At 45.6% G+C, this 18,867-nt stretch overlaps 1 pseudogene; it reads right to left on the bottom strand.

The window, feature by feature from the left end:
* Positions 1-1,431: 1,431 nt before the first annotated feature.
* LOC136406571 (histone-lysine N-methyltransferase PRDM9-like) lies at positions 1,432-17,255 on the bottom strand (annotated as a pseudogene).
* Positions 17,256-18,867: the final 1,612 nt, after the last annotated feature.

The raw sequence follows: 18,867 nt of genomic DNA, 5'->3' as shown, positions 1-18,867 counted from the left end.
GGGATCGGGGAAGAATGCTCCTGGCATTTGGTGGATAGAGGCCAGGAATGCTGATAATGTCATAGAATTCACAGGACAGCCCTTCACAACAAAGCAATGACCAGTCCCAAAGGTCAATGTGCTAAGAGGTTGAGGAACCCTTTTTTAGACAGTGTAGAGGGGGGAGGAGGGAGAAGGTGGGAGTAGAAAGCATCAACTCCCATATGTGCCTTGATCAGGCAAGTCCTGTCTTTTTTTTTTATTTAATTCGTTTTAGATAGTGCAGAGAGAGAAGCAATTTTTTCTTTTTTTTTGCAAGAGAGAGAGAGAGGGACAGATAGGGAAAGACATGAAGGGAGAAAGATGAGAAGCATCAATTCTTTGTTAGGGCACCTTAGTTTTTCATTGCTATCTTATGTGCCTTGACCAGGAGGCTACAGCACAGTGAATGACCTCTTGCTCAATCCAGCAACCTTGGGCTCAAGACAGTGATCCTGGGGTCATGTATATGATTTCACATTGAAGCCTGCAACCCCACACTCAATCAAGCTGGTGAGCCTGTGCTCAAGCTGGTGACCTTGGGGTTTTTACCTGGGCCCTCTGAATTCCAGTTTAGGACTCTATGCACTGCACCACTGCCTGGTCAGGCACCATTCTCATTTTATAGATTAAAATATAGAAAAATGGAAGTTGAGAATCTTGCCTTGGGTTGCACAACTGGTGAGGGCAGAGCTGAGATTCAAAGCAACTACTGAATGATCCGGAGTCCATGTGGTATGCACCATGATATGCTCACCCTGTAGAGGCCAGTGAGGAGAGCGTGAGGGAGACCAGGTGCCCAGACTGAGCCAGGTACATAGACATGCACATGCACATGTTCTTCCCTGGTTTGCACCACTGAGACACAGAAGTCAGAGGAAATCATGACAGGAGCCAAGAGAAGCCCAGGGACGAGGGTTGTGAGCCTACTAGGAGAAAAGGTTCCACTTCCTGGGAGTCAAGGAAATTCCTTTCCTGGTGAGTCTGTCTCTAATCTCTCTCCCTGGGCAGTAAGCTAAGTAGATTGACTCCAGACTTCCACATTTCCAGTTGTTGAGTTTCTATGCATGACAGTATGAGTTCTCTGTGGCTTTCCTGGAACTCTGGTTTCAGTGACAGGGGGAATGAGGTATGTGAGCTTCAAAGTTTTATGAAGATAAGATTTATTAGAACCGGAGGCCAAGATACCATGGAGGAGATTGGTGTTGACATTCCCATAGCACTTAAGGAATTGTTTCTCTAGCTCATCTCTTGTTAGGAAAGTGAAGCATTTGTTTAACCAGTTACTTCTTTATTAATTACACTCTTCGGAGGGAAGTGGTCAATAGACTCCTTCTGAAGTCTCTTCAGAGATGGGATATGACCCATGAAACAGCTATGGCTGTGGAGATGCAATTTTATGCTAATAACTCACTACACTCTTTGCAAACATAGGGTTTCTCCCCTGAATGTGTCCTCTGGTGTATGAGGAGATGTGACTTCCATGCAAAGCCTCATTCATGCCTGACCAGGCGATGGTGCAGTGGATAGGGCATCGGACTGGGATGCAGAAAACCCAGGTTCGAGACCCCGAGCTCGCCAGCTTGAGCGAGGGCTCATCTGGTTTGAGCAAAAAGTTCACCAGCTTGAGCCCAATGTCGCTGGCTCAAGCAAGGGGTTACTTGGTCTGCTGAAGGCCCGTGGTCAAGGCACATTAAAAAAAAAAAGAAAAAAGAAAAAAAAAAGCCTCGTTCACACTCCCTGCAAACATAGGGTTTCTCCCTTGAATGTGTCCTCTGGTGTCTGAGGAGATGTGACTTATGTGCAAAGCCTCTCTCACACTCCCTGCAAACATAGGGTTTCTCCCCTGAGTGTGTCCTCTGGTGTCTGAGAAGATGTGGCTTCATGCAAAGCCTCGCTCACACACCCTACAAACATAGGGTTTCTCCCCTGAGTGTGTCCTCTGGTGTATGAGGAGATGTGGCTTCATGCAAAGCCTTGCTCACACACTCAGCAAACATAAGGTTTCACCCGAGTGTGTCCTCTGGTGTTTGAGGAGATCTGACTTCTGTGCAAAGCCTCGCTCACACTCCCTGCAAACATAGGGTTTCTCCCCTGAATGTGTCCTCTGGTGTATGAGGAGATGTGACTTCCATGCAAAGCCTTGTTCACATTCCCTGAAAACATAGGGTTTCTCCCCTGAATGTGTCCTCTGGTGTCCGAAGAGATGTGACTTACGTGCAAAGCCTCTCTCACACTCCCTGCAAACATAAGGCTTCTCCCCTGAGTGTGTCCTCTGGTATCTGAGGAGATAGGACCTCTATGTAAAGCCTCGCTCACATGCACTGCAAACATAGGGCTTCTGCCCTGAGTGTGTCCTCTGGTGTATGAGAAGATCTGCCTTCCATGCAAAACCTCGCTCACACTCCCTGCAAACATAGGGTTTCTCCCCTGAATGTGTCCTCTGGTGTATGAGGAGATGAGACTTCCGTGCAAAGCCTCGCTCACACTCCCTGCAAATATAGGGCTTCTCCTCTGAGTGTGTCCACTCGTGTATGAGGAGATCTGCCTTCTGTGCAAAACCTTGCTCACACTCCCTGCAAATATAGGGGTTTTCCTGTGAGTGTGTCCCCTGGTGTCTGAGGAGATGGGACTTCTGTGTAAAGCCTCGCTCACATGCACTGTAAACATAGTGTTTCTCCCCTGAATGTGTCCTCTGGTGTATGAGGAGATCTGCCTTCCATGCAAAACCTCGCTCACACGCATTGCAAACATGGGGTTTCTCCCCTGAGTGTGTACTCTGCTGTATGAGGAGATCTGCCTTCTGTGTAAAGCCTTGTTCACACTCCCTACTAACATAGGGCTTCTCCTCTGAGTGTGTCCTCTGGTGTTTGATGAGGTTTGACTTCCGTGTAAAGCCTTGTTCACACTCACTGCAAACATAGGGCTTCTCCTCTGAGTGTGCCCTGTGTTGTCTGAGAATATGTGACTTATCTTCAAAGTCTTGCCCACACTCTCCATACTTGACAGCTACAGTTTTTGACATTCCTACTCCCATAGATACTTTGCCTGTGTCTACTGAATTTACTTCCTGGCCTGTGCTGGGCACTTCCTGTATCATTCTTTCTTGCTCACTAGAGCTTTCCATATGTCCTTTACAAGGTTTGAAAAAGGCCCTTGAAATCCTCCTCTGCCTGGTCCTTTTAAGCAAAAGGCTGGACTTTTCTTTGACCTCTTGATCTTCAGCTTTGTCATCCCAGTTGCGTGTATCAGTATGTTGCTGCTGCTTACTTGGATCCTCTGGGTAGGGATCCTCTGATTGAAGCTGTTTTTTTGTAGATTTTCTTGGGAGAATCTGAGGGGGGTGACTGCATCCCATGTGTTGAGTGAGGAATTTCTGACTGGAGAAGACCAGAGAGCAGGAAGGACATGGGTGTATCTCTGGCTTTGGTTCTGCTGAAAGAGTAAATTTTGGTCAGGGTAGAGGTTGATAAGGCTGCATGGGTCATATGTTTTGTCTGATGTTAAGACGTCTCCCATGAGTCGTTCTTACGGGTTTGACAGTATAATCTCTGTATTCCACAAACTGTTTCTTTATAGTCTGTTGTGTTTTTTTTTTCGTTCTAGTCTGTTTTATCTTTTTAATTTTTATGTACTGTATCTTCTTTAGAAATCCAGAAAGCCCATATCAAGGGTCCTTTGTATGTATTAACAGATGAGGGACTGTCAAGTGGCATCAGGGGCTGTTTCACTTCTTGTATGGGTGGAACAATGCTGACCTTTCTTATATACACGTAGCTTTTAACACAGTTGTTTAGAAAGACCATTGCTGCAATTAGGAATTGCTTCCCTCATAGTTTCCTATAAATGATAAACTGAAAATATGTCCTTCCTCAAGCCTCACACCAAATATTCATACTTGATTTCATTTAGTGTCAGCCCATTTCATATACAATGGGAAGCCTGTTTCAAAATATTTCCCCAACCATACTTTTTAAAAATTGATTGATTATAGAGAGACAGAGAGGAGGAGGAAAAAGAAGTAGAGAAGAAAAAGAAAGAGAGAGAGAGAGAGAGAGAGAGAGAGAGAGAGAGAGAGATAAAGGCATTTATTCATTTTTCTACCTAAACATGCAGTCATTGGTCATTTCTCGTATGTGCCCTGAGCTGGGCTCAACCTTGATATTACAGGGTGATCCTGTTACTGACTGAGCTAACCAGCCAGAGCCGCCAACCATACTTCTTACATGCCTGACTCCTATTCCTCTCTACCTAATCCACCATCCTATCTCACTTGGAGATGAAGTAATCTCTGAGAGGATTCCCCTCTGAAGTGTATTTTACAAAAATTAACAAAGCAAATAAGAGAATAAGTCTCCCTGTAGCTAAAAATAGCACCATTGTCCCACCTCACTCAGGAAGGTCACCAGTGTCTCAGCTTGGATCACAGCACTGCATTTCCAGGCTGCTGGGCATCTATCCGACCTCTGCTCTTATCCTATATGCTAAACAGGAGTGTCCCTCAGAAAACAGGCCCTGGACAGTTTCTCAGTGGACAGAGTGTTGACCTGGCATGTGGAAGTCCCAGGTTCAATCCTCGGTCAGGGCACAAATGAGAAGTGACTATCTGTTTCTCTTCCCCTCCCTCTCTCCCTCTCTCCCTCTCTCTCTGTTTTCCTGCCAGAGCCAGTGCCTCTATTGGTTCGAGCATCAGCCCAATAACTCAGTTGGTTCAAGTGTTGACCTCCGGCACTGAGGATAGCTCGGTTTGTCTGAGTGTGGACTTCATACTGGGGTTGCTGGGTGGATATTGGTTGGGGCACATGAAGGAATCTGTCTATCTCCACTCCTCTCACATGAAAAAATTAAATCAAAAGTAAAAAATATAAAGATTTTTCCTAAGACTCAAAGGCATATGAAACGAATTCTTCATTTTTGAAGCATCTGATTTGAAATCTTACTGACTTTAGAGTGTACCATAAAAATTTCTAAGGTGAGTTATTTCTTTTCTTTCTATTTTGAAGAACAGTTGTGCCCACCTCTAGCTGCTGCAAGCTCTCTCTTCAACTTGCTGCCACACTTGATGCCCAGCTTCTGGACATACTCATCACCATGCCAGAATAGCAGCTCACAGTCTGGCCTGATGACCCGGCAGGTTCGGTAGAAAATATGCCCATGATACTGGAAGGCCACCAGATTCTGCTCTTCATCATCCTGGGCACAGTTCACATACCTGGGATTGAGGCAGATGAAAGAAAAGAAACCCACAGGCAATGAGTTCTTACTACCCCTCAGATCCATGTCCAGTTCTGCACCTGACACTCAGGCTCTGATGTCGCCCACTCCCACAGTGTTCCCAGAGAACCTTCTCTCTGATGTCTGAGCATATCAGAATGTCATATGACTTCCAATGTCCATGTCCTGCTTACGGTGCTCATCCTGCCTAATACCATTTTCCAAAGCCAATTGCAGATGTAACCTTTACCCTGATTGGCCATAAAACCCAGTGACCTCTACCTTCTCTAAGCTAACTCAGGTTCTGTTTATATCACAGAACTTGCTACTTGATGTTGGAATCTGTGTCTAGATTAGTTCACATCATTCAATACTCAGACCAAGTCCATCTTTTCTTGAGGGTCCTTTCTCCATTCTCCTCACATTTTATTTAGGTAGCTGCAACCAGGTTCCCATAAAATCCTGGAGGTCTCCTCCACCCCCAGAAGTGAAAAGCAGAGAGATAGACAGACTCCCGTATGCTCCTTACCGGGATCCACCTGGCATGCCCACCAGGGGGTGATGATCTGCCCATCTGGAGCACTGCTACACTGCAACCAAAGTCATTCTAGTGCCTGAGGTAGAGGTCATGGAGCCATCCTGAGAGCCAGGGCCAACTTTGCTCCAGTGGAGCTTTGGCTAGGGAGGGGAAGAGAGAGACAGAGATAAAGGAGAGGGGGAAGGGTGGAGCGGATGGGTGCTTCTGTGTGCCCTGGCTGGGAATCAAACTGTGGACTTCCACAGGCCAGGCTGATGCTCTACCACTGAGCCAACCTGCCAGGACTTGGAGGTCTCTTTGTCTTAGCAAAATCTTAAAGAACAATAATAGCTTATTCACATTTTGTAACCCCTGATAAAAGATCCCCTTAGGAAAGTGTCTCTTGATCATTGCTCTGCAGGCTTCAGAACTTAGTTCTAGTAAGAAGGGAGGCTGGGATAGTTTGCTGCCCTCACAGGTTTAGGCCAGTGGTCGGCAATCTCATTATTCAACAGAGACAAATATTAACACTACAATGATTGAAATTTCTTTTGAGAGACAAAATTTTTAAACTTATACTATATAGGTAGGTACATTCCTTATCGAGGTAGTGCCTGCACATGGTATTTTTTGGAGAAGCCACATTCAAGGGACCAAATAGCTGCATGTGGCTCATGAGCTGCTGTTTGCTGACCACTGGTTTAGGCTATCCTTGGTTTAATTATGCTGGCACTGTGATCTTCTCAAAAAAATATTATAGTTAAATATTTGTAATATCAATTGTTTCACTGTGTCTGCAATTACTCCTCCATAAGAAGATGGGTTATATGACCTGCTTAAGTAATGAATACTTTCATCTAAACTGGAACATATGAAGGGCTTAAATAATGTTCATTAGATCAATTAAATTGTAATCCAGACCCTCAAAGTTTTTTTTTCCAGTGCCTAAATTTTGTCTAGCATTGAGATTTATATTTTGAGGACATGTGCTATATTTTTATCCCCCTTTTTTCTCTAAATACCTCTTGCTTTGAAAGAGCACCAAATGGAGAAAAAAGAGAAACAGAGGATTGAGGGAGACCACTGAGGGAGGCATGAAGAGAAGGAAAGATGTATGGGCTTGAGAGGGATGAGTGTTCTCGTGACTCCCAGAAACTTATTGGCCTTACCTCATCCAGTTGGCCCAGGATTCATCTTCTTCATTCACATACATATGGCAGTTTCTCCCTTTGGTGATCTGCATTTCAGGAAGAAAAAATAAAGTTTTTTTTCAGTTGAGGAAGTAATAGAGAAATTATTTTACCCTACTATCAACAAAACACTTTCAGCTTGCATGCATTGCCACTTGTGACCACATGATACTTTTCTTACTCATCACATCTGAGTTGACCTGTCCACTGAGGGCTGGGAGGAGGCATTCCTTTGTGTCTGTACTGCTTTGCTCCCACTTAACCTGAGATCCTCAACAGGAGCTCCATGTTCTTCAAAGTCAACTCAGTACCCAGAGCTAATCATATTGTCTCCATCCTTGTCCTAGCATGTAGAATGGCAGGTCCCACTAAGCCATGGGAGGGATGTGGGAAGCCACAAGACAGGGGAAGTGGTAAATACTTCTCACCTGCTAGGAGTATCCATTGTTGCCTGCCTTTTCATCTTCTGAGATCTGGCCCTTATAAGGGCCAAAGTGCAGACCCACTGGCAGAGCAGATGCCTCGTTCCACACTCCAATCCCAGCCTCAGGGATGCCCGATGGTCTGATTCTCAACCCAGGAGGCAGAGTGAGGACTGCGTGGTTCAGATGCCCCTTATCCACTGCACTGTCTTTTACAAATGTAGGGGGCCCATGCACATCACAACTGTCAATGAAGAAGTTATGACACTTCTCACAATCTGGGGGTGAGAGCAACAGGGATTAGGGAAGGTGTAGTGCATGTTTCTGGACATACAGAGCTTCAGAAAGATCCCAGGAACTCACATCATTGAACCCAATTCTGTAATGCAGGTTCATAGGGGAATGGAATTCTCTAATGGCCAAATGACCAGATGAAATTATTGTATGAAGACATAACATGCTTTGCGAGGGTCACTTACAGAGGTAGTTATCATCCTGGGGCCTGTTGACCTCTTGGTACACATGGCCTTTTCTTTGTCATAGGCTATATACATCTTTACTTCAGTCTCCTTTATCCTGAGTTCTAAGTTGGAGAAGAGAGTTTGGTGAAGTTAGGAGTGTTAATCCCTATTTTGTCAGAAAACACACAATTTCCTTCCATCAAATTATCACCTGTCATTTTACATACTCTGGTATTTTCCTTTGTCAACTATTGGCTCAGAGAGCCTCTATAATAGTAAGCCTTTACACTGACTACAGATGGCCAATTCAATTTTTGTTTCTAGATCTTCCCATTGTGAGGTTTAATTTCCAAAAATTTAGTTATTCATAAAATATTTATTAAGGGCACAGTATTTGTAAGGTATTTAGGAAAGGCCAGGTATACAACACCAGCAGCATATGGTTGCTATTATCAGAGAAGAGAGTGAGAGAGAAACATTGATTTGTTGTTCCACTCATTTATGCATTTAGTGGTTAATTATTCTTTCTTTTTTCTTTTTGTTTATCTAGAGAGACAGACAGGAAGGGAGAGGGATGAGAAGCATCAATTTATAGCTGCAGTACCTTAGTTGTTCATTGATTGCTTTCTCATACGTGCCTTGACCAGGGGACTCCAGCTCAGTCAGTGACCCCTTGCTCAAATCTGCAACCTTGGGCTCAAGCCAGCATCATTGGGCTTCAAGCCAGTGACCATGGGGTTACATCTATGATCCCCTGCTCTAGCCAGCGACCCCACACTCAAGCTGGTGAGCCATCCTCAAGCCACAACCTTGGGGTTTGGAACCTGGGTTCTCATCATCCCAGATTGATGCTCTATCCTCTGTGCTACCACCTGGTCAGGCTCCAATGGTTGATTCTTATATGGGCCCTGACTGGACATCAAACCCAGAACATTGGTGTACAGGGACGACTCTCTAATGAATTAAGCAACTTGGCCAGGGTTCCTTTCCATCTTTTTGTTTCAGAGTAGCCTTGTCCAGTCTAATGGTACAGTGACCACCTTGCCTGCTTTCCTTCTTATCTTTTCACCTTTACACATTTGGCTGTTCTTGCTCTTCCTTAATCATCAGATTCTGTGGGCCACAGAAACCATTGGGCCAAGTTTGAGATTACATCTGTGCTTCATCTTTGTTTCAAAGCTAGACCATGAAAGCGGAAGGACCTTACTGACCACACCTTCATAAAACCAGATGCACTGAAGAGATGGCTGATACAGGGCCTGATACAATGGTCCCTACCCTGGCTCACAACCCCAGCTGCCTTAATCACCATGATTAATCCTTTCCCATCTGCAATGTGACTGGCGCTGCCCAGGGAGCCCTGTCCTGGAGCACTGCTCACTGGCAAGACCTTCATCCTCCTCTTGTGATGAGAAGTGTTCTGAATGAGTTATTTCTTACATGCTTTTGTACTTTTATACCGTTCCTGCTCATTAACACATCTATAAACATGTGTAATTATTTACACATGGAAGCAGTGTAGCAAATCGCCCCTTACTTCACAATGCACTGTATGTATCTCGCTTGTTTGCTAAATGCAAGCTCTGTCCCTCGTTATCTGTTTAGAGGCTGGGGACCTGACCCTGGGTCCATTTCAAATGAACAGTGCGTGCCTGCAGCCCCTCACCTCGCTGCCTCCGAGTCCATTCTTCATGCGAGTCCTCAGTGTTCTCCACTGGGGGTCTGGTGGCCTGCTGGTGGTGAACCATGTAAGTGGGCCAATGGTCGCCGAGCCCTGGGGAGAAACAAAATCGTGGTACCGAAAGCAAAGAGCTTGTAGGAGCAGCCCCAACACTTAGCCAGCCCTCATGCAGCCTGCGATTCCCGCCCGTGTGCCGTCACCTTTGCGCAGCAGTGCGTCCAGGTTTTTCTCCACGTTGGGGCCGCGTGCCTTCTCCCAGTCAACCATGGCGGCCACCCGTAGGCGCAGATGTCCCTGAGGGCGCCAGGGGCCTGTGGGGGCGGGGCGGTGGTGTGTGTGTGTGTGTGTGTGTGTGTGTGGAGAGAGAGAGAGAGAGAGAGAGAGAGAGAGAGAGAGACACGTGGCCACTTGACCCCGCGCAGCGGTTGGAAGGAACCGCTGGTCATTCCGCTGGGTCAGGGCTCTCCCCCGCCTGCCGCTCTGTGCTCACCTGCAGCGCATCCCACGCCCTCCCCGCAGCTCCCTCCACGCTGCTGGGATCCCGTCCGCGTCCACCCTGCAGGCCTATCCCCAACGTGCCTGCCTGGGAGACACCGCTGAGGCTGACTGCTTGGCCCACGGGGCGCACGTGGGACCAGCCCCAGGGATGCAAGGACGGGCCAGAGTGGAAACTCCAGCCAAGTCAGTGACTCCTTTGCCCAATCCAGCAATTTGGGCTTTAAGCCAGCAACCTTTTGGCTCAGCCAGCGACCATGGGGTCATGTCTATGATCCAGCACTCAAGCCATTGAATCCGCGCTCAAGCCGGATAAGATTATTACATTTTCTTGTTGTTCAAGCGCTCTCTTGAGTTCCTCTATTCTACTCTCAAGATTATTGAACATCGTTATGACTGTTTGCTTGGATGTCTTTATCTGTCCAATTACCCATCTCCATTTAATTAGGACATTTCTCCTGAGTTTTTTCCTTGTTCCTTCATTTGGGTTATATTTTTCTGTCTCCACATTTTGTTTGACTGTTTTTGTTTCTTTGAGTTGAATGGAATAGTCATATCGTCCAGTCTTGAAAAAGTTGTCTTTGTTACATTGTGTGTTGAATAGTTTCAGCCTGCCGGTTGTAGTTGGGGAGAGGTGCATGCATTGCCTGTCCTGTCACCTGACCTGAAGGAGTGGGTTCTGAATGGGCCACCTGGGGTGTGTGAGCCTCCTTGTCCTTTTAATCTGGGCAGGGCTGCCTGGTGTAAAAGGGGCTGCATGGTATGTGCTCTGCATGTTCTGTTTTAATTATCTGTTGTCAGAGCACAGTCTGCGCTGGGTTACCTGATTGCTTTCTTGTATCTCACCCCCCCATTAGATCCACCCTTTGTCCTGGTCGGGTAGCCTGGGTGCACACACAGCCTTCATTTGTTCATTCCCCACTTTCTCGGGGCTTGGCAGCCCTGTGCACATGCACAGCATTGCCCCCCCACTCTACACTGGGCCACAAGGTTTTGCTTGCTTTGTGCATTTTGGGGGTAGAGCTGCCTGACCAGTGCATGCAGCAGCGCCCCCCATTCTCTGCACTTTCTCTGATCAGGGAGTCCTATGTGCAGACCATATAGACTATTTTCCAGCTCCATATTTTTCAGGAGAGGTAATGCCTGTAGTGACCCACTATGGCTGTACTATTCTCTGGGTCAAATAGTCCTGCTGCTGGTACCAGAGTGTTTTGCTAGCTCTGCACTCTCTGTAGGTGGGGGCCCCTACATTCACATGCAGCTTAGTGGGCGAAGTGTTGCCACTTCCCCATACCTACCTGCTGGGTCGATATCTGGGAAGAGGAGCTGTCTTTATACAAGCTACACTGCCCTCATGATTCTATTGTATTTAGCTCTAGGAGGAGTGGCTGGCGGTTTGCTACAGCACTCTGCGGGTGGCCATAGAGCCTGGATGGAGCTCCCATCTTCTATCCACAGGCCCGGGATGTGTAAACAGTGTCGCTCACTGGTCTCTTAGGTCCTGAGCTGTTCCTTCACCTCCTGCAGAGCTCTCATGTTTCCTCAACCTTCTCTGCTCTCTCTCTCTTTCTCTTTCTCTCTCTCTCTCTCTTTCTCTCTCTGTCTGTTTATCTCTAGCTTGTTGTGCAGAAGCTGTTTAATTATTTTTCAGTTGTCTTTCAGGAGTAATTTTTCTAAGCAAAGGGATACATTGGATGGGTTTTTGGGAGGCTGGAAGCCCAGAGTCCACATGTGCCATTATGTTGGACCCACTGGAGAGTTCTTAAATAAAGTCTGATATTGGCTGCAGCAACAGGCTTCTGCTTTGATACATTCTTATTCCCCATATTCAAATTTCTATACAGTTTCTGAGACATTGGTTTTTCCTTTGACTTCAATTAGTTGTTGGATCCAGGAGGAGTAGTTTATTTTCACCTTGTTTATTTTTATTCTCCTGTGAGGATGGGCATGATAACTTCAAAGATTCTTACTTGTAGGATGAGAAACCAGGAGTCTTTGTTAGTTGCTTTTTATCTCTTGGCTTCCAGTTCTCTATTTGTAAAATAAAGGGATCAGATCACTCCATAGTCCCTGAACTTTCCTTTAGCTCCAGCATTCTGTTCATTCCATAAACACTGACTTGCGTGAATGACAGTGCAAATTTGTGACATTTGCTACCTGAGGAGCCACTGAGCCATTTCACCTGCAGATGTTGTAAAGTACCAAAAGGCTACAGAATTAATATTAATATTTTAGGAGGCTTGGAGAACATTTTATTAATTTGGGTTAAGGTGTGCAGAGAAATTGTGAGAATAGTCTCTGTACTGTGTGATTAGCATAACCAGGATGGCTCTTGCCATTGTATTGTAAATAAAAAGGGAAGGAAAGCATAGATTCCCTGACATTCCACTACACCTGTGGGGAAAGGAGTGAATGGCTAGCCAGGTGCAGGCAGGGAAAAGCCAAAATAAACCTTTTCTTATAACTATGAGCCATTTGTGGGCATTTGTCCCCACAGAAACAACCTCTCTTATGTAAATGCATGTGGTTAATATGTCTGACTCTGGACAGAGAGATGGCGGATGAACAATAGAAAATATAGGAAGGCCTTTTAATATGTAAAAAGATATCTTTCTACCATTGTGTTGACTTGTAAATTTTGTTTTCTCCAAAATGATGTATGGTTTTCAAATTGAACGTGGTCCTATCATGTTAAAGGACATATGACTATAACCAATAGTGATAAGGTGCTCCTAATTGCAATTTTTGCTTCTGTACTTCCCACTTACAAAACTATAAAAACTAAGTAGAACAAAGGGCCAGCGCGCTCTCCGTCAGATTTCTGTCAGAGTTCCCCGCCGCTTGGCCAAGCTAGGCAATAAAACTTTAATGTGTAAACGACGGAACTTACTCCTGTCTTCCATATTTCGGGTCCCTCCGAATTTGGATTAACATTACCGTTCTACCAGGTTGACCTGCAGGTGGACAAAGAAAGGCACATTTTTTTCGAGTCCTCCCTTGATTATGTTTATCAAATCGAGGAAGTTCAAGAGTCCAGGAGTCCAAGAAATTCAACATTGTGGAGCCAGTAAGTTCCATGTATTCTTTAATGCTCTAAAAATATTTTCTGAATGCTTAGTAAATGCGGAGAACTTTTATCATCAACTTTGGATCTCAAAGAATGTGAATGTGTATAATTGTGATGAATCTCTCTTTTTCCTCCCCCATTTTTTCTCTCTAGCCATAATTTGTTTTTTTCTTTTTTTCTTCTTCTCTTCTCCTTTCCCTCCCTGGATTCCTCTATCACCCTTATTTTCATCTTGTTCTCCTTCTTTCCTTCCTGCCATGCTTTCATAAAGCCTTTGAAAGTGCCCATTATATACCAGGCACTGTGCTAGGAACTCATGTCCCTGCAGTCAGTGACTTACCATTATACTATTTTTACTTCTTTCTCATATGTGCCTTGATGGGGGTTGGGGGGGACTCCAGCAGAGAGAGTGACCCCTTGCTCAAGCCGGTGACCATGGGGGTCATGTGTATGATCCATCCCATGCTCAATCCAATGACTCCACATACTCAAGCTGGTGAGCTCGCACTCATGCCAGTGAACTTGGGATTCAAACCTGGGTCCTCTGCTTCCCAGTGTGACTCTATATCCACTGTGCCACTCTCTGGTTAGGTGGAACCTATTGGTTCTGAAAGAGGCATGCTCAGTCTAGAAGAGAAGAGGTGTTGGGTTAAATCTTTAATGATTATACATTTGCTCATTTTTTCTTGTAGGTCTGTTCTGTATAATTAGAATTTATGTTATTGAGCACAGAAAAATTTGGAACTCCCTAGTTAATTAAAGTCTCTGATATGAAGTGCTGTTCATTTCTTTTAGTGCATTTTGCCCTTAAATGTACTGTATGCTATTATATAATTTTGCATGTAATACAGATAAGTGCGAAAGTAGGTTAACATTTGTTCATATGGAAACAACACAATAATTCACAAATAGTAATCCCACAAATAACTGTTTGACATACTAAAAAACGTAAAACTACTTTTGTACCACCTGTATGCCTTTACCCATTCTTTCATTTTCAATGTCTTTGTAATTTTATCAGAGGTGGATTCAACAGTGGGCACACAGGGCGTGCATCCTGGGCCCTGACTGATGAAGGGCCTTGCAAAATCCCAACTTGACACTTTTTTCTAATGACAAGGGGCCCAATATTTTCTTGTGCACCCTGGGCCTCAAGTGACCTTAGTCCATCTCTGACCTTTATGTTTTAGGTGACTCTATGTCCTATATTAGTAATGAATAGTTATTAAAATTTACAAGGTATAGAGTTTGGTCAAGGCTATGATAAAAGAATCCAATATGTTTTTGTATTTACTTTTCTCACAGTATATATTATATAATGCATATTGTTTTCATGCAACTAAAAAGATATCTTAGACAAAATTTTCATATGTATGTGCAGGTATTACTGGGTATTTCTTTCTGTTTTGTCATTTTGTCTATTGACATGTCATTACCCCACTGTTTTGATTAGTGTACCTTCATCCTGGAATGCATATCTGTGTCTAGTTGTGAAAGCTTCTGTGTTTTATTTTGCTTTTCAGAATTGTCCTTGCATTGTGTGTGCTTATTGTCCTTTGTTCTCTGCACACTGCCTGCCATGAAGACCCTCCCTCAGTCCAGGCTCATGACAATCCAAAGTGTCTGCATACATTGCCGTTGTCCCTGGGGCCACCATCTGACCTAGGTGAGAAACATGTGTTCAAAGATCATTCTGGAACCTGAATAATTTTCCTGGGAATATAGAAACCACACCCAATTAGTGAAGTTAGTTAACCTCAGAGGATTGAGGAGTAATCTAGAATGTTATCCATTGATGAATACATAGGGTCACAGTGTTTTCTGTGTTGTTCTTCATGTCTCAGTGTGTAATGTTATGGGGGAAATGTTCTCATTCTGAGGTTTATAGTCAGGACACATTGAATGAGTCAGTTCTAGAATGACCATCTCTTCTGTTCGATTGAATGTGGAACCTCCCCATCAACCTCCTCAATAGCCAGGTGAGATAGGGAGCAAGGAAAAGGTGTAGGGCTTTGAGGAAGCTCAGTTTCCCCATGTAGCCTGCTATGAGCGGGTAGTTATTGTCCTCCAGTCCCCCCCCTATGTGGACCGAGTGAGTGCATGGTGTGGAACAAGAGAGAAAGATGAGGAAATCCAGTCTGTAGCAGAATAGCTGTTCTCCTAGTTGTTTTGTACACTTTGGATGGGGTCTCTCTCAGTAGATATGAGTTCTATTTCTGTTCACATGTAAGAATCCAGATGTGAAGTGAGCAATGTGGTCCAGGGGATTCTAGGTAAGTAAAGGGTATGAGGTGAGAGAGAATGGGGAACAGCTACAGGCAGCTTGTGAGGACCCAAAAAGTGTGCCCAGACTATTTCTGAGGTACATGCCTCATGTCTCAAATTAGATGAACTATTCCCATGGGGCCACTTTTTGTGAGCCCTTTCTATAGATGCAAAGCAGATTCAGAAGCTCACTATTGTAGTCCCAGTTTATTGACCATGGCGAGGTCTAACCTCACAGGCTTCCAGGCAGAAGAGTCAAGTCCAGAGCCTAGATGCGTGTTCCAAGCTCCAGAAAGCAGAACTTTTATAAGCAATAGGAGAAAGACCCTGAGAGGTTTGTTCCCTGGATCCACATGTCTGACATATGATGTCCTGGGATGAGGAGTGAGGTGACACCTGGAGGCAGACTTTCTATCCCAATTCCCAGCAACCATGGAGGAGAAGAGGGGATGTCTGGAGAAGGAGGCAGCTGACTTTGTGGCAAGTTTTCCATGGAGGCTTGAGGTCAGTGTGTGAGGGCAGAGCAGATGTTTTAGCTAAGGGATGAGGAGAAACCAGAGAAGAATATTTATCTCCTCTGCATGCATCTCTTGGAAGGGGTCATGGGAAAACTGGAAGGAGAGACTGGCCAGTGAATTCTCCCTCCTTGCTCAGGCCAGGGTGTGAAGAGCACAGTGAGTCTTCAGTTCACTGACCAGGAAAGACCATGAGCAGAATTCCACACCCAGCTGCAGTAGCTTGTGTGGTGAAAGTGGTCATCTGGGGCTGAATTTCCATCCCTGCTTTAGCCAGAATTATGGGCAGGAGAGGTTTCTGTAGGAAGGAGCCAGGAGAGACCTGGAGGAGAATTGTTTTTTTCTGACTCTAGTTAAGCATCTCATGGGCAGCTGGAGCCTCCAGAAACAAGTGAGGAGCCACCTGGTACCACTTCTTTCTTCCTGGCTCCAGAAGGTCTGTACGGGCAGAGGGTGTCCTTAGGTAAATGGCGAGGAGAGACCTGGACATGGCTTCTCACCAGCCTGTGAGAGGTAGTGGGGTTTCTGGGGTGAGGGGTGCAGTTCAGCCAGCATGAGTCTGGCCATGCCACTGCCAGGCAGCCCTGCCCCAGCTGCTCAGCTCAGGTCAGGGCTCACTGGTCCTGAAGCCTCCCCCAGCCAGCCAGGTTCCAAAAGCTCTTCTCAGATCACAGCCTCTCCCAGCCTTTGCCTGTCTCTCCTCTGCTTTTCCCTCCCAGTGGTGTCAGGACCTGAGATGCCCAGTGCCTATGGTAGAGTAAGGTGCAATAAGAGAAGACTTAGGCTTTCAGAACAGAGAGCCTGGGTGTGATGAGGTCATGGGGGGAGAGAGAGAGAGAGAGAGAGAGAGAGAGAGAAAGAGTGCTGAAGGAAGGGGGCTACCCGTGGGCTACCTGGTGACATGTCTGAACTCCGTTTCAGACATGTTGTCTCCGCAGAAAGGAAGAGACAACAGGGTCCACCAGCATCAGTTACAGGCAATTCCAGTAGCCAGGCCTTCAGCTTTAAAAAAATGTTTATTGATGAGAGAGAGAGATTTGCTGTTCCATTTACGTAAGCATTTACTGGTCACCGCAGTTGGAGGACTCGTGACAGGACCCCCTAGTCTCGGGTGGGACCCCTGCACCCAATCACAGGGTCAGATCTGATGTGTCAGAGCTCCATACTCCCTTAGGGAAGACCCCTGGGCACACTCAGAGGAGGCAGAGCCAATGTGACCGGACTCTCCATGCTGAGTGGATCCATGCACACACTCCAGTACAGAGGAAACAATCTTCTCTGCTGCCATCTAGTGTGCACCGTCGGAACAGCTCCCATTTACCGAGCATCTGCTTTTGTCATGTTGCTGGGACACAGTGAATGTCCAAGGCGCCTCCCATCACCCTCAGCTCTGGATGTCTGTGTCTCCATAATGGTAGGAACTAAAGCACATGGGAGAAAGTTCACCACTCTGTCAGGTGGGACTCTTCTCTATGAGACAAAATCCAAAGCTCACATGACCCCCTCACCACAGTCAGAAAACCCAGCCATGCTGAACCATGACTCCTTTTTTAGGGCCCCCTTCTTACATCACAGGGTCCAGAGCCAATGGGGTCAAACCCAGGCCCTCTACTATCTCAGTTGTGACCCTTCCACACCGTCAAATGACACAGAGCATGTGTGACGGGATGCCCTATGCTCTCAGGGAAAGACCTTTCCTTGCACTCACGTGGCTCAAAAAATGACGTGATGCCCTCCTTACTCTTTCAGGGAGGGACCTTTCCTCACACTCACAAGTTCCAGAGCTGATGTAACAAGACCCCTCCATTCTCTCAGGTTGGTTTGTTTCCTATACTCACAGGGAACAGAACTAATGTGACAGGACTCTCTGTGTCAAGTGAGACCCCTTCCACAATAAGTGGACCCAGAGCTTATGGGCACAACCCCTAAATTTCACAAGGCAGAGCCTTCTTCCTGTGAGAGGGCCCCCTGTTACCTCACTGTCTTGTATGAATATGAATTCACCTTGAGCATGTATTATATGTTGAGTATCTCTTGTTCATCTGATTAAGTTTATTTGATTATTACCAATGCTGTTGGAACTTACAAGGTATGAGGAAAATGTGTTTGTCTCTTTTTTATCCCTCATACTGTCAATGAGCTGGACATGTGAAGATAAAGGATGAGAAACTAACTTCAGGAAAGTGCTGCAGCTGAGACGTGGACATCTGCCAGGTAGAATTACCATTATTTTGTTCACTGTCAGCTGTTTGGCTTCATTTTTTGTAGGGTTTGGTGGAACTATGTAGTGCTCCACATTTACACTGGCATGAAAACACATCTGAGAAACTAGGTGCTTGGACTCAGAGTCATGAGTTTGCAGTATTGAGTCCCGGCTGTGTTTACATTGTGAGGATCCAGTTTAGCTCATACTTCTGTTGTGTGGAAACTTGAGTCCATTGTCAGGCTCCATGTTGGAGTTTGGCTGTGGGGTCTCTGTTGCAAATGTGGATTCAGTCTCTGGGGTTTGTGGTTGAATCTGTATTGAGCTGTGTGGAATCTGGGGTCCCTCTGTGTGTGTCTCCATGTCCTGGTTTCCAGGGTGGGACCCATACACAGCTCTAGTCATAAGATGTAATGTGTGGCATCTCATGTCCAAGATCTTGTGTCAGTTTCTGGTGTCTGGCATTTGGGTTCCAGGGTCTGACTTGGGTCTGGAGAACAGTGTTTGGTTTGGGGCCTGGGGCCCAGGGTCCTACTGTAGGTTTAAAGTCTGTTGTTTAAGTGGAGGAACGTAGGGTCTATGTCTGGGTTCCTGAGTCATCTGTGGCCTCTGTCCAGTGCCTGTCAAGTAATGGTTGTGTTTACAAAGACAGGTAGCTGGCTATTGGTGAAGAAAGAGAGGTAAAGAAATTGCACATTATATTATATAAATCTAAGAAAGCATGTTTTAGGAAGAAATTTCAGCATTCCATTTAGCTAAAGCTTAATCTACATGAAAGCTCAAGTATTTCTAGGCTTGATGACCCATTTCAGGAATCCA

Source organism: Saccopteryx leptura, chromosome 5 (assembly GCF_036850995.1).
Source record: "Saccopteryx leptura isolate mSacLep1 chromosome 5, mSacLep1_pri_phased_curated, whole genome shotgun sequence".
Classification (NCBI taxonomy): Eukaryota; Metazoa; Chordata; class Mammalia; order Chiroptera; family Emballonuridae; genus Saccopteryx; species Saccopteryx leptura.
This window is presented reverse-complemented; position numbering and strand designations above follow the sequence as displayed.